The sequence below is a fragment of the Melitaea cinxia genome, chromosome 22 (genome assembly GCF_905220565.1).
Source record: "Melitaea cinxia chromosome 22, ilMelCinx1.1, whole genome shotgun sequence".
Classification (NCBI taxonomy): Eukaryota; Metazoa; Arthropoda; class Insecta; order Lepidoptera; family Nymphalidae; genus Melitaea; species Melitaea cinxia.
In genome coordinates this window covers 4,002,914-4,020,162 of record NC_059415.1, presented here as the reverse complement: position 1 = coordinate 4,020,162, position 17,249 = coordinate 4,002,914, and the positions used below count along the sequence as shown (strand labels likewise).

At 32.2% G+C, this 17,249-nt stretch overlaps 1 protein-coding gene and 1 long non-coding RNA gene across 2 annotated transcripts in view; both read left to right on the top strand.

Moving 5' to 3' along the window:
* LOC123664504 (plectin-like) overlaps window positions 1–17,249 on the top strand; it is an 82,291-nt gene that overhangs the window by 18,899 nt on the left and 46,143 nt on the right. The gene's annotated exons all lie outside the window — the stretch shown is intronic.
* Window positions 11,948–15,167, top strand: LOC123664505. Its single transcript, XR_006744830.1, has 3 exons — window positions 11,948–11,958; window positions 13,086–13,091; window positions 14,939–15,167. It is a non-coding gene; the product is annotated as an uncharacterized LOC123664505 (long non-coding RNA).

The window sequence follows — 17,249 nt, the reverse complement described above, 5'->3', positions numbered from 1 at the left end:
TTCAAACGATTAAATCAATAAAAAACACATTTGCATTTGTTCCTAGTACTGTACGAGATGGTCAGCAAGATAATACGTTATTACTTTTTAATTCGTGTGTATTTACAATAAACAGCGTTATGTTTTGTCACTTATATGATGAGAATCGATCGTTCCATACAATTTTCCTTTAATAATTACTTTAATGTCTACAATGTTTTATCCTGCTTTAATCGACTTCCAAAAAAGGTGGATGTTCTGAATTCGATTGTATTTTTTTTCATGTATGTTGTTACCTCGGCTGTTAGTCTGGCTTGTTAACTTTGGCTAAATGGACAGATATTAACGTGTACTTAAAAAATATTTCACTTATTTATTATTTATTATTTTTCACCTCCTTCGCTAAGGTTGTCTGGACAAGATTGCTCTTTTTCGGGATTAGGTTTCCTTTTGTATGTGTATTTGGTTTTTATTTATATTTTTTCTTTATAAACTATCTTTTTTGGTGAAAATTTAGCCTAATTTTATTTTTGAAATTTATTTATTTTATAAAACTGAGAACTGAACAATAACTTTTTGTTAAATTCCACGCGGACGAAGTCACAGGGTAGCTATACTAATAAAACTACTAATAAAATCCTGTGAAATGTTGTAAGCGTTCAGAAAGAGCTCGATCAATAAACGCTCTCAAAACACACGCCATCAAAGAATGTTCAAAATAAACCCATGATTCATACACCACTAATTTCGTAGATATATTTGATAGAGACGCTAAATATATTTCGTTTCTCGTCTGTAGTTTAGCTGATCGCGTCTGGCATCTGAAATAGATGTTTATTTTGTTCAGTTTACATTATGAAGTTTGTTTGTTAATATAAGTTATCATAATTATGGTTATGCTTGGATTGATTTTCATATTATACTTATTTATTTTTTTAGCCGTGGCCTTCTGTAAATAACTGTGTACTTCCCCAGTTGGGCTGCCTGTGACCTACCTCAGTTTACTTCAGTTAGGTATACCAGGGTATTGTCATGTGGTCCTACTTAAGTTTGATTGATATCTGATCAGTACTAATTTGTGTTATCGTGAATAATGCGTATTTAATTGATTATTCTTTGTCTATCTACAACACTTCTTCTTCTCATCTTATTTGTAAATAATTGTGTTTGCTCGCAAACGAAAAAAACCGACTTCAATTACGTCAACAAGTAATACAACGTAGATCGACGAAAGAATAGTCAAGCAACTACGCGTTATCAAAGATTACTCAAAAAGTAGTTATCAGATCTCGATAAAATTTATATGTGACCATATGATAAGCATCAGCTTTCGATTAAATTAAAAATTATCAAAATCGGTACACCCAGTAAAAAGTTATTACGGATTTTCGAGAGTTTCCCTCGATTTCTCTGGGATCCCATCATCAGATCTTGGTTTCCTTATCACGGTACCAAATTAGGGATATCCTCTTTCCAACAAAAAATAGAATTATCAAAATCGGTACATCCAGTAGAAAGTTATGCGGTATAATGCAACGTAGGTCGACGAAAAAAGCGTCAAATAAAAACGCATTATTAGATATAACTTGAAAAGTAGTTGTTAGATCTCAAATAAATTTAAATGGGACCAATTGACACACACCATCTTTCGATTAAAACAAAAATTGTCGAAATCGGTCCACACGGTCAAAAGTTCTGAAGTAACATACATAAAAAAAAAAAAAAATACAGTCGAATTGAGAACCTCCTCCTTTTTTGGAAGTCGGTTAAAAACTGTGCCAACTCTATTATTCTGCGTTACAAAATTAATATCAACTTAATTCAATGAAATTTGTAAACATCAAATACATTTTAATAATGCAAAATCCCGCGCATCTTAAATGAACTCCAAATACTACTTCCTAAAACTCTGCGTTAGGTTCTTTCAGATTTAAATATGTTTCCGAAATACAATAAGCTCGTTTACCCTAAGGGCGTCGAGCTAGATATTATAGAAACTTCTCGAATAGACATTTTTGATTTGATTTCATTACGCGATGATAACAACAGTTATACGAACTTTTACGATAAGAATGGCAACTGTACTTTTAACTTGGTCATCAAACTTTAGATACTTAGTAACTTCATTAAGATTACATTCTTCATCGCTCATACCAGTAAACTATTAAATCTCTTCCATGCAACGAGCACGAAATTGTCTTATTTTTAGCAACATTTTGTGTTTTCCTTAACCGATGCCGAACGGTCAATTGGTTATTAAGTCGCTTTTACGATAACAATAACTTTTAATGACTCCATAAAATATTTTTATATTCTATCGTGAGATAACCCCTATATACGCTAGTTTTATTAACAGATTTAGGCACGACGTGATATCGTAGACGTCAATGTAATAGAAATTATAACAATAAATAGTTCTTATATCTTAAAAAATAGATACAGGCCGTAAGTGACAGTGACCATGCTTTTCTCTCGTAATATCCACGTATGCATGCAGATATTTAATATTACTGATGATGATGCAGCCTGTAAGGTGCTACTGGTATATCTGTGTCCGTGTGGGAGAAGGTATAAAACAATATGTATAACAATCGCATATTATCTAAAAGACAGGAATTAGGTTACGAACCTTAGGTAAAGACCACCGTAATAAACGTGCGCAGTTTATCATTTTTAGCATACTCGATTGCCGTATGATAATTGTTTTAAAGATTTTAATTCGAACTCGTAATCAAAGTTGCATAATTCTGTTTATATTACTAGTTAAATTTATGTTACCAAGAGAATATGTTAATCAATTTCGACTCCAATCGACTAACAGCGATTGTTTTTTTTGAAACAACCAATATTTCGACACCTCGGTGGCGGGTGACTCATATGGGAATTTTAATGTTACATGCACCTTTCAAAGCTTACAATACATATACTTGAATACATTTGTATTCAAATATTACTGTCTAATAATACTTTCTACTCTATTAATAATACAAATATATAAAATAATTTAATTATTAATAAATTTGAAATAAATCGCCTGATACTCCAGATAAGCAACGAGCGCTTGTAAATTTGAGAGCACGTGGGAGTTGTGACGTCATTTCGAAGACTAAACAAACATTATCATCAGAATTCAACTTACTCATCGAATTTAATGTTTACATTCGTTGGTTGTATATATATATTAGTTTTACTTCACGTTTTCTAGACGTTAATATTTGATTCATTTTGGTCGGCGTATTCTAAGCGATCACCGTAGCCTATTGATGCTTACAAAACCAGGAGTATCGCAAGTGCGTTACGATTCTGTCCAGATTATATCCAGTCAACAGAGCGCATCCCCAGGACTTCTGGGGATGCGCTCTGTTGACTGTTCTACCTTACTGCCCATAGGAACACAATACTACTTGACAGCAGAATTATTAATCTGTAATCATGACTGTGTAATGTTACACAATTATCCAGTCGGGTTTCTCTAAAATTCGTAAAGAAATATCATTTTTTAAGATGTTTGTTATCCAATTACAAGTGGCATCCTGGATTAATAAGACGTTATAAGGTTTTAAGTCAGTCAGTTCAGCCTATTGCAGTCCACTGCTGGACATAGGCTTCCCCAAGTTCGTGCCAGACATACTGGTTTTCCGCAATCCTCATCCAGCCTACATCGGCAATCTTACGTAGATCGTCGATCCAGAGAACGTCTCACACTGCGTTTGCCAAGACGCGGTCTCTACTCCAGGTCACGTCTGCTCCAACGGCCATCGGTCCTACGACATAGATGACCAGGTTTAAAGTTTTAAGGAAGCCACAAATAATGTTGTTCTTACTTCACTTAAATATAATCGATTTCAAGCTAGTTAATATGGAAAACTAGAAGTACCGCTTCACCTTCTAGAAGCTTCTGATAGAACGAAAACAATTCATGTTCGTTATAATAATCATAGTTATATTCTCAAAAGCTACGAGTCTCGCATTTCAATTAGATACTTATTGCAAATTGCGCTCTGGCTTTCATTACAGAAGCAGGCGAACAAAATAACACTGCCCCAATTCTCACCATTCTCCTGCAATAGTAAAATCTTGAAGTTATTCAAACTTTAAAATGCTATATTTAGATAAAGAGGATGAAACTGGAAGACAGTAGCTATTATTACAATTTTGCTTGCATTTATATTGATTAAACGCATTTCATATTTTGACTATTGCTCTAACGGTCGTAGATTCGACGACCGCCGATAAATATGGCCCATACAGGTGTTTGCAGTCTGAGTATTGTAAGTATTCGGACCCTTTCCACAGTAAATCCTAGTTGAAGTCGTTGAGTGTGAGGCATTTATTTATTTATTTATACTTTATTGTTCACCACAACTACATTTTAAACAGTAAACACATTTAAAAAATTATATTACAAAAAAATTACATTTATAGACTGTGAAGTACAATGGGCGGACTTATGGCTATTTAGCCATTTCTTCCTGAAAACCCAATTATTAGCAACCCAATATTTAGTTTGAGTTCAGGGTAAGCGATGTATATTTTTACATTATTAACTCAAAACGATATACCAAAACAAAACATACACTAGTAATTCAACCAAAATAATTAGATTAAAATCTTGGAATTCCTGAAACAGCTATGAATGTCATATTTTCTCACATGTTATACAGAGAGACAAAACATTTACCATTTCTCATTAAAAAATCAATACTATTTCCATATTAATTGCAAATATAACATAAGTTAATATCATATGCAACATATAAGAAAAAAAATGATAATATTTAAATATTAAATTATTATTAACACGTTAGTTCTGATAAAAAATAAACACAAAAGGGAAAAAAATTCATACACATTTCATATACAATTTACGATGAATAAGAAAAAAGCTAAGGAGCTAAAGATTGTTCAGTTTTATTATTTTCATTCATTTGTTAACAATAAGAACTCATAAAGTCTACGAAAATCAAACCAACTTCACAAACTACTAAAAACTGAAAAGTTTTTATAGAATTTGATATTATTCCAAGTAAATCGTTGCCAATGCATAGTCACAAGTGTAGTTTTAATTTTATTGCGCGAATCCGTCAGCTTACGTGAAGACTGATAAGTTCTGTGACGTAGTGTGAAATTTCATAGCTAATGACCTTAATAAGTTAGATATCTGACGTTGACGCAATGGTCATAGCAACTTGCTACTGCGTTTGAAGTTGCAGATTCGATGCCACTGGACATCGATTCCACTGACATTGCAATTATATTGGCTATACAGATGTTTGACTCACTTAGGTATTTGTGCTTTTGCTAAAGTTGAGACTTGTGAGAGGAGACTAGCCGTTTATGCAGTTGATAGTTCTGCCACAGTCTCGTGGGTTACCCTTCCTAAGCCTGGGTTAATTTTTTTATGAATGTAATATATACGTATAATATATTATGTATATGTAATATATAATGTATACGTTAAAAATATGTAAATCAACCAGCTATTGAATAAAACACAGGCATTAAAGGCCTAAGAACAGACGACCGTGTTTGTAATTGTATATGTTAAAAATGTTTGTTTTCGCATCTTGACATGGAATTCTGAATCTCTTAAAGTCCGTTCAGTGTAATTCACTGTCAAATAAAATAAAAAAAGTTCAAATGTCATTTTTTTGTTTACTTATTTTTGTACACCAAAGGATTGTTTTTTTTTTTGTTTACTATAGTTGGACATCCCATGTTCCAGAAATTTCTTCAGATTTATAATGAAACTAAATAGAATTTGTGTGCTTAGAATAAAACTGGCAGTGAGCCAGCGAGTATGATTTCAATTAAACTTGAAAACAATAACAGTGGTAGTGTTGCCCAAATGCAAGAACAAGACGAGACTTAGCCAGTCTTGGTCTTGGTCTTGCGCCAATACACCTGGTCTTGGTCTTGGTCTTGGTCTTGCGCTCCCAGTCTTGGTCTTGGTCTTGGTCTTGCAGCAAGAGTCTTGCAAGTCTTGCAATTACCTATTAGTCTATTACTATTTATTAAAGTTTACTTTAAATCTTAGAAAAACGTATTAGAATTGGAACATTGTGAGCTTGAATTAACATAGCCATAGTAAAGATCAAGCAGATTAATAAATAACTGAAGATTTGATAAGAAATTCGAAAAATCAACTGACCTATATGTCGTTTTCCATGGAAGTAACTGTTTCTTAATAAACATTTATGATTTATAAGCTTACATTTGCTAAAACATGTAAAAAACAAATTAATTACAATAACTTGACTGTATTTTAAAGAACAATACTTATCTGTCTAGAAAGAGATTGAACCCTCAACTTATAAGAAATTTAATAAAAGAGTTTTACGATTTATCATTTATTTGAATAAAAAATAAAATACAACACAAATCAACAGCTTTATCATTAGGTTATGATACTTTATATCAATTTTTTTGACCAAGAATTAATACAAATTAACCATCTGGCTGACTCATCACTTAACCTATTTCTATGTTTTCTAATTACTAATGATGCTTTAGAAAATAACCTCTCAGCAGGTACTGAAGTTGCAGTGCAGGTATTGAGAGAAAATCACGGGCCATTTTCGATAAAATCGGATACTCTGTCTCATGCGTCCTCCACCAATCCAAAATGTCTTCCGAGCTGGCAGTTCTTGGTTTTCTCAGGTACTCCTCCAACTCGTCTATCACTAAGCCTTGAAGACAAGATCCAGATGACGTCGAGGGACATTCATAGAGTTTATCAAAGTCTATTACGTCTTCATCTTCATCACATACTTTATTTTCTTTTTCTGGTAATTCCAGAGATTTGTTCAGTGAGTGTAGACTTTTATATTCTTCATAAAGTTCATTGAACTTGCGCAGACTTTCTGTTTTAAGTTGCTTCCCCCACATTGTCAGGTCAAAAGTCTGAGCCTTATGCCTTGGGTCTAAAATTAAAGAAGTACAATAAATCCAGTTGCTCTTCTTGTAATGTTTAAGCATTTTGTCTCGAGCTGCTTGGAAAGCTAGAATGAGCCTTTCATCCACTTCAGATCGATTAGGTTTCTCATCTAACTGTTTTACCATGGATTCAATTTTATCTAGCAAGAGATTGAATGATACAATGACTAGCGGTAATGTAACATATTTGTCTCCACCAAGTTTTGTACTTAAAAGTTTAAAGTTTATTAGAAATTTATGTAATTTTTCGAGTACCTGCCATTCATTAGCTGTGATTTGAAAATCATTTAATTCGGTGACAGAACTGCACAATATGTCAATGCCCGCTCTCACTTTTAAACCAAATCCAATCATATCATGTGTGGAATTCCATCTCGTTGGACAGTCAAGAATGGCATTTAGATTTGATGGCACGCCAGCTGCTTCACAAGCAGACTGAAACTTCTTCTTCACTATCTCACTTCTTTTTATTTTACTGGAAATACTGCGTAACTTTGCTACAGATGTACGCGAGTCAGCAATATTTGGTGCAGATTCTTCATCTTCCTCATCCTCAGTTTCGTCTGCATAGTCTTCGTACTGCTGATCTTGCGCGTTAGTGTCAGACTCACAGTGTAATGCTAAGGTCTTTAATAAATCTTGTACACCAAGGTTTAAAATGTGAGCAAAGCACCGGAAATGTTGATTGTCTGAATCAAAGTGTGGCGGCAGCTGTTTGCCCAGTTCATACATAAATTTGGTATTTGCAGTTGCGTTGTCGACCGTGATACCTTATATTTTATCAATTATGCCATATTCCAATAAACATTCATGGAAAATCGTTGCAATATCTTCCCCAGTATGTCGACCGCGTGATGGTATAAAATCAAGAACTACAGATTGATACTTCCATTCGTTGTCTATATAATGAATAGTAACCCCGTAGTAACTCATACCAGCAATTGACGTCCACCCATCAATGGTAAAAGACATTTTAGATGATAATTGTTGAAGTCGTTCCTTGAGATTCAATTGGAGCTCTTCAAATCGCTCTTTGACTTTCCTTCTAAGTGTAGACCTTTTAGGAAACACCATATTAGGGCAAATACATCGAAAATATACTTGTGTAGCTTCGTCATCGAAAAATGAGAAGGGAAGATATTTTTTCACCACCCAATCAACTGTAGCTGTCGTGATGTTGTCACTGCTGTTTTCCGACTGAAACAAAACAATAAATCTTGTGTTATTATTTAAAACATACTAGGTTTGAGCGTATAAGAGGAGGAGGTTTGTTGTTGTTAAATCGAGAAAATCGTTAAATTGATATTTGTTATATTAAGGTTGCACTGTACTGTAATTTACCAAAATAAAGTACTTAGTTGTTACTGGCCGATTAAATGAAAATATGGGTGTTTATAAAAAATATTTAAGACGATAATTACATACTTAATATGTCGCACCCCTAGATGAAAACACCACTAACTCAAAAATACTTACGTAAGTTAATGGCGTTTTTGAAAGTATCGCATGAATAGCTACGCAGAGTTAAAATTCTTTTAACTGTTAAAAAAATATTCTTACCTGTCCACTTCTTCCAGCGGTTACTAAAAAGCTTGTGATATCTCCACTTAATTTTGGTTTAACAGGAAGAAATATTTCTGATTCCTTTTTGTGGAAAGATATTAGATGTTTCCTTAAGCCTGAAGTGTTTCTGTTTTTCATTTTTATTTCAATCTTTTTATGTTGGCACAATTTACAGAAGGCAGTTTGGGATGCATGAATTATTTCGAAAAACTCCTCAAATTTGCTTTTGGGTCTTTTAGATCTGTGACTCAAACTCTCGTTACTCGGACTAGAATAATTTGAATCTTCGTCACTCATATTAAATTGTACACGTGATACGTTTTTAGAAAACAACGAGAATTAGTAAAAACAATTATTAAGTTAGACTCGAAGCACAGCTCAATTGGAAATGACTGGAATTAAAATAATTCCTTTATTTATAGTACGTTTCCTTGCTTTCTAACGCGCCGCCTCGCCACGTGCCGGCTCTATGAAAAGGATGCCGCCGCAAATCAAACAATGCCGCGTGCGGCGTACAAACACACACTAAATATTACCTACTTGTACAGACGCGACGCGTGAATAAAATATATGTAAAGAATTAGTGCCAATCACTATTCTTTACATATAAGTGAATATTTTGGCGTACATCTATACTAATATTATAAAGCTGAAGAGTTCGTTTGTATGTTTGATGACAGAAGTTTTAAAATAAATAAATAAGTCCTGAACGTCACTATACCTCCAAAGTTACTATTCCTCGTGGACGAAGTCGCGGGCACAGCTAGTAAATACTTACTCTCATCATCTCTCTCAGAGATATTCGGGCTGGTAAGTAATACAAAACTCTTATCGCAGGCTTTTTATTTTATTAGTAGGTAAGTACCTACGCTTTTTATATTATTTTATAAGTTTTGTAGATTTTTTTTACACGTTTCAAGTATATTTAAAAGTGGCTACAATATTTATTAAACGGGTGATATTTGAACACTTTTTGCTATTTTTTCTTGTAAAAACTTAAGAAATATAATCACTAAATGTACAATAATAGTACCTAAGTAATTAGTTTAAAACCATATAAGTAATCAATATTATAATATATACTTACTAGAATGAATTAATATGACATCTACTACCTATCCTTACCATTTTATCCTAATCATAATACTACTTGCGTGATCAGTATAATGTATTCATTTTCATTCTAAGCACTCTGAAACTTATTTATTCTTTGGAACACCTGTAGGTACTCTTAAAATTCGAAATTATTTTGCATGAGTATACCTACGCCCTATGGCGGCAATCAAATAGTGTCAAATGTTATGATTTCGGCGTGGCGGCAACGATTGTTTTAGATTTCAAAAGAAGCCGCCGGCGCGTGTATCATAACCATGTACTTCCGAAAAGCGGCAAATTTCTTTGAGAAGTAAGTACAAAACCTTTGATGCCGCATTATCAAAGTGCCGATGGTTAAAACATAACTATGCATGCACTCAGTTTGATTTTAATAGATATTTTTTTATTCGCTATGTTTATGGTATTAGTCGTAATGCGCATAGGTCCAGTTTTTCATATTCTTTGATACAGTTTTTTGCGTCTCATAGAATTCCTAAGCGTACCTACCTATACACCGAACTGTTACACCTAACTACTCAGTGAAATAGCGCTAAGTCCTAGCTGCAAGACGCAAGAGTCTTGCAGGCTATGTCTTGTTCTTGCTCAAGTCTTGCACGGTCAGTCTTGGTCTTGGTCTTGCTAAAAATACGCGGTCTTGTTCTTGGTCTTGGTCTTGCAAAAACGCAAGAACAAGACCAAGACTGCAAGACCAAGACTGAATTTGGGCAACACTAAACAGTGGCGATATTTTCCACTTAATAATTCGAATCACATGTCGTATTATAATAGTATAGATAACTTTCATTACCATATATACATACACAAAAAAAAACTTATATTATTTCGATTTCATTGATCTTTTAACGTATTTCATTAAATTTCTTTCTTAAAATATACTAAACTTTAGGCTGCCCGTCTTTTACATTACACTTTCCATAAAATCCAAGCTTTAATAGTACGTCTAGACTATTTCTGGATTCCATTAGTTCTGAAGTACAGACGCTTTCAGCATAGTTCTCAGCGCGTCTTGAGAATCCTTACTGTCTTAAGTTTAAAGGAGACAGTGCGAATTTAATACTTTAAAAATGGCCTTCTAGTTCTTGAAAGAAAAAATTAAAAAAAAAATTACTTACTCAATAAATATCCTTTTTATCATCATTAAATGTAAAACCTAATCTTGAGGATTTTACAGTTACATCCTAACAAATCTAAATTTCAAATTAACAACGTAACGTGTAAAATAAATAAATCCCTTTTACGTAGATTTAGCAATGTTTTCTTTTCATATTACATCATTACTGCCTATACAGTCAACTGCTGGACATAGGCATTCACAAGTTTACGCCAAAAATAACTTGAACTCATGTTTTTTGCCCATAATCACCACACTGGGCAGGCGGGTTGGTGACCGCAGGGTTGGCTTTGTTGCACCGAAGACGCTGCTGCCCGTCTTCGGCCTGTGTATTTCAAAGCCAGCATTTGGATGGTTATCCCGCCACCGGTCGGCTTTTTAAGTCCCAATGTTTTCTTTTGAGATTAATTAATAAACTATATAATATATATATTAATAATACTATATAATATATATAATAAATAGTATAATATAAGTAAACTGTATACGTTGCATTAATAGTCATAGTACAATATAAACGAGCACAAAATCATGACAAATTCTCACGACTAGGTACTCCTTGAGAATTTCATTAATTAACCTTTAGAATTCTAAGGGTTAATTAATAATTATTACTGATGATCACCAAGATCACAAGACAAACACATATTTGGTTTATTTGGAAACATATACAGTTCTTAAATAAGTAACTATACTTAACTATATAACGAGATTTCGCATTCAAAATAAAAGTAATATAAATAATTTAATTAATCAGGTTTGTATATTGGTAAAATAGAATTTTTTTTTCTACTATTTAAACCTTCCGTGGGCCTTAAGGAACATACAAAAAATAAATTAGCCGAAATGGTCGAGCCATTCTCGAGTAATGCGCTTGACAATATTCATTTTTATTTATATAGATCATCAAAACAAGCAATTTGTGTATAAAACGTCGTCATTACATAAATTCAATTTAAAAAGCACCGCAACCACAGATCATGACTGAATCCAAGATAAAATGTTTCTTTACACGTCTTCTTAATAAAGCCATGTTGAAAAATATATAATAGGCTAGCAGTCTTATTGAACAAAATTAACAGTATACATTAGTATCGATTAGCTGAGTAACCAAACACAAAGGCGTCAGTACAGGCAGAACACTCAGCTAACGTTTGTTCATTTTTCATTGTACATTTTTTAAATATAAAACAGTTATCAATAATTAAAAAAAAAACCAGATGTACGCACTTTTGTAAAAATTTAACATGGTAGTGAAGAATATATACTATTTATAACTCTTTAAAGCCGAGAAGATGACCGTTGTAAATGTCATAATAATTCAACTACAAAAGTAGGTTTGTAGTCAAATAGCGCTGTTCATTTAATGACGGATAATAAAGGTTAAAGCTAAGAGCTAGCCCAACAGTTAGATGGTTATTAGAATTTTTGTATAATTATATATTTTTAACAGACATTAAAAAAGTAGGAGGTTGTCTATTCGATCTTATTTTTTTTAAGTGTGTAACTTTTTGTAACTTACTGCTAGGTATACCAATTTTGATAGTAATTTAATCAAGATCTGACGAGTGCTTTTTTGGTTATTCCTCATAAGAAATGCGTATACAGGTATTTGTATGCGTATACAATTATTTCTAAAACTATACATTATTTCTTAAAATTGACACGATTATGTATAGTATCATACTATGTTCCCTTTGAATCTAATTTTGAATTTGATTCTAATTTTTAATCGAATTTAAATTGCAAAGACAAAGTCTTAGAACGCTCAGAATACATTACCGCGATGTTTTTTAACTGTCGTATTTTGAAATTGAACTTGATTTTGTCCATTTTCCACATACCGGCAACATAATACATGCAGATAAAATACGCTTAAAAGACTTTTGAAAGTTTTGTAGTTAATTTCCATATAATTACGTAAATTAATAATTAGGATGCTATAACCATATCATCTATATCATATCACGTATCCACATTAAGCAGCAAATTCGTTAATTTACCGTACGTAAGATAAAAAGAATGTTCAATTATATTTAGGGCCTGTTCCACAACCGGTGATGTAGATAAAGATTATCCTGCACGAATAGACTTTAACAGCCGGAGGTAGAACAAGCTATTAAGACCAGTATCTCCTCAATTCAAAAACTAAAACTCTTATATTCATTTTTGCGAACAAGAATATCTCATAAATAATGGAGTTCGGCGGTAAAAAAGAATAGTATATCAAAAGCTTTTGTCTCTTAGAATTCGTCATCCGTCAAATAGAGTTCTCACTCTATATATAAATATCTACAACCGGTGAAACAGGCCCTTATTGTGTGTTGTTCTTATTTATAGTTTTATCTTTAATTTAATTATTAGTAAAAATGTTAATAAGTACAACGTACCATTTAAGTAGAGGAATACCTAAAATTTAAAAAACAATATGAAACTACTGATATTATTCTATTCATTTTTTTTTTATTGTACGCAGTATTTAAAAAATAATAAACATATACTTATATACAACATGACATCCTCGGTTATGAAGACCGATAATGACATATTGTATACTTGTATATGACCTAATTATTTATACGCAACTACATCTTAGTTAACTCATGCCATAGAGTAGGATAAATATTAAAAGGAAACTTGTGCTTTCAAGTCCACTTCGTGAGTAGTGGGGTGATGTGTAATCTACTAATTGTTCGTGACTACGTTTGCGTGGAAATTCTGATATTTTTTTATGTGTGAGTATTAAATAAAACTGCCACCGGGAGAGAGAGTACCTACTATTTTTTGTTTTTTTTTTTTCATAAGCATATTTAAAAATTTATTAAGTAGAGTAAATATATAAATATAGCATATTTTCGGTTCTAAATAAATACATTAAAAAATATCTTTATATGAATACATGAAGCAAAAACATTGTACCCCTTTTTACAGAAATTGCGCGAACGGAGGAGTATAAAATTTCGCATACTTATAGTTTATATAGAGAAGGATTGCAGAATGCAAATATTTTTTTTAAATTATACATAAGAAGTACATAAAAGCAATAAAAAAAACATTACACACTACCGTGTATTTGACACACACACACACACACACACACACACATATTAGACTCTTTTGTTGATTGTCAAAGTCTGTAGTCAAATTATTTTTTTAAAGGTTCTTTATTTTATTTTTTATTTTTTTGTTTTCTTTAATTTAAATTTTTAATTATGGTCGAATTTCAACCTCTGGGCGACCACTAATATATATAATTACGTATGTAGTACATTGTGTAGTTGTACAGGTGAGTCGACAGACGCCGCCTTGTCTTGTAAACTCTATAATGTTCTACAACTCCTACAAAGTTTTAGTAAACTAAAAAATATATATATAAAAAACCCTAGCTGAATAGATTTTCCCTTTGCACTTAGCAGCACGTTTTAGGAATTTATTTTTATTTATATAAAATAGTCTTTAGCTAATGGCTATCCATCCATCATCATCTAACATAGCGGAGTCGACGAATTATTACATTGGGTATTTGTACAAATATACAAGTAATATATAGTTTAAATCATAAAAGGAATCGGAGCAAGTTTAAGTAGGCAAAACAAATATTTATCTTACACAAATCAAATTTTGCAAAATCGAAAAAACATATTTTTGCAGTATAAGTTAATTAGTAATCAGTACAAATGAGCATGTAAAATGTTATTTCATTACTTTTATTAAAAAAGCATAACGTACGGCTTTATTGTAAGTATGTACTACACAATTATATTAAAAAATATATATAAAAGTATTGTTTGAGTAAAATAAAAATACGGAATCATTTTACAGAGTAATAAAACACAATAAATAGAACGAGTACGCAAAGCAGCATAAAAATAATCAAATAATTAATTATCCAATTAGTACGCTTGGTATAAAAAAAACAATATTACAAAGTTGGTTTTATATATACATACGTGAGCAGTCGTTATGTACAATAGATAAAAAATGAAAGACTCAGCTGAATGGTGTTGCGTAACCGGGCGTACTATTTTCGATAGCGGGGCGATCAATGAAACGAGCCCGTGGCGCCATCTTGTGGGTGGAAGAGCGATTTTTTCTTGTTATGGCCTACCTTTTTTAATATATAAATAAAATTATTGTTCTAATATCTCAAAGTGATAATATATACATGATAAAAGTAGCTAATTTAAATAAAAATGCTTTGACCTACTTTCGTATATGGGACAGTAAATATAGTGTACGGATGGGACTGAGGAGTGTTAATTTAAAAAGACGTGTTCATAGCAAAACTGCATGTTTATTACTGACATTTAAATATAATGCTTATAAGGTATACAACATACCTATACTACATACTTAGAACGTATACAACTTACTTATACGTATACTACTATACTACACGCCCAACCAAAAAAAGAAAAAAAAATGCAATAATACAATAATTGTATTTTTTTTTTAGTTTTAAAGAAACAAAAGCTTAAATGATAAACAAAAAGAAATTAAGTAAAATTACATTAGTATTTTTTTTAATAAAAAGCGTCGGTACATGGGTTGATTAACTTATACTACTTATCTAAATAAGTACTAAGTAAAGGAAAGAAATATAATATATGCTTAATTATAATACAACTTAGTGTTGTTTTTATGTACAGTTTTCTCAGCACCTTTGTATAAAATTATTACATTAGGGTTAATTTCCTTAACAACTAAATATGGTCCGATATAAAGAGGATCAAACTTTTTTCTATTTTCATTTTTTATTAAAACAAAATCTCCTTTTTTGTATGAGATAGGATTAACATAACCATCATATCTTAATTTTCGCATATCCTTAGATTTAGATAAATTTTCTCTCGCTTGCATTTGAGACTTTTGTAAGCGAAACTTAAGTTCGTGAGGATAACTTGAATAATTATATAATGGCTCTAAAGAGTTTACTAAGTTGCTAGGGATGTTACAAGGTTTTCCATAAACTAATTCATATGGAGTATATTTAGTTTCAGTATGTACTGTAGTGTTATAGGCAAAACACCAATATGGTAGCCATGTACTCCACTCGCGTGGTTCATTTTTAGTCTGAATTCTGAGAAATGATATTAAATGTTTGTGATTATTTTCCAAAGATCCTATTGTTTCATGGTGATAAGGGGTGGAAAACATAGGTTTGATATTTAAAATTTTACAAACCTCACGCATTGTTTGCGAAACGAACTCGGTGCCTCTGTCACTTAGAATTTCTCGAGGTATGCCATGCTGTAAAATAAATTTACTTACCAATGTTGATGCTACGGTGTTTGTTTCCTTGTTTTCGAGCGGATAAGCCTGTATAAATTTCGTCAAATTGCACTGAACAGTAAGTATATAAGTATAGTTATATAAATCTCTATCTAAAGGACCTACTAAATCTACAAGTATACGATCAAATGATGACCCACTGGTTTCGGTAATCACCATGGGTTCTTTAATGTACTTAAAATGCTTTTGCCGTTGGCATTGATCACATTTTCGTACAAACTCCGTCACATCCTTTTCTAATCCTGTCCAAAAATATTTCTGTCTAATATTATTAATCATACGTCGAATTCCAGCATGTCCACTTGTGGCCAACAAGTGATGGTCATTCAAGATAACGCGTTTGTCGTCATTTGATATTATTTTTCTTACACCTTGTATTACATGTAATCTTAGTCCGGACCATTCTTTACTTTCATTTATACATATACTTAACTTCTTTATAATTTCTTTATTTTCATTTGTACGTACAATATATAAATTATTTATTTTTAATTTTTTACTAATTAAACACAGATCCCTCGCAAAGACACGTCGTGTACATTGTGATTGAGCCTCTGGTTTTACAAATAATATTTTTCCATTTGGTAAATACGCAAAATACTTGTTTTCTTCTGTCACACCACTTTTACACTTCTGCCACTCTGTCTTACTACCAAACTTTAACTCCACATAATCCTTCGGTTTTCTGAGAACTTCTACCACTCTTGGTTGATCAGACCAATTGTAATTTGAAACCTCATCATCCGATTGATTTTGCGTTATTGCTTTATTTGCTCTATTACGCATTGCCCTAGTCATTACCATCATCCTAATGTTAGCCTGTAAATCTTTCAATTCGTCACTTGTCACTCTTATACGAGATAACGCGTCTGCAGCTACGTTATCACGCCCTCTAACATACTCTATTATAAAATCATACTCTTCCAGCTGTAATCTAAACTTCATCAAACGACTAGATGGATTTGTCATACTAAAAAGCGATATTAAAGGTTTGTGGTCGGTTTCAATTATAAATTTTCTCCCGTATAGATATGGCCGAAAGTATTTAATGGACCATACAATAGATAACAACTCTTTTTCTACTGTCGGGTAATTACATTCAGCTTTATTAAGCGTGCGACTTGCAAAAGCCACCGGTCGGCGGTCTTGGTTACATAAAACGGATCCTATTGCATATCCAGAAGCGTCAGTCTGTAATATGAATATGTTGTCATTGTTTAGTATGGGATATTGCAACAAAGGTGGTGATATT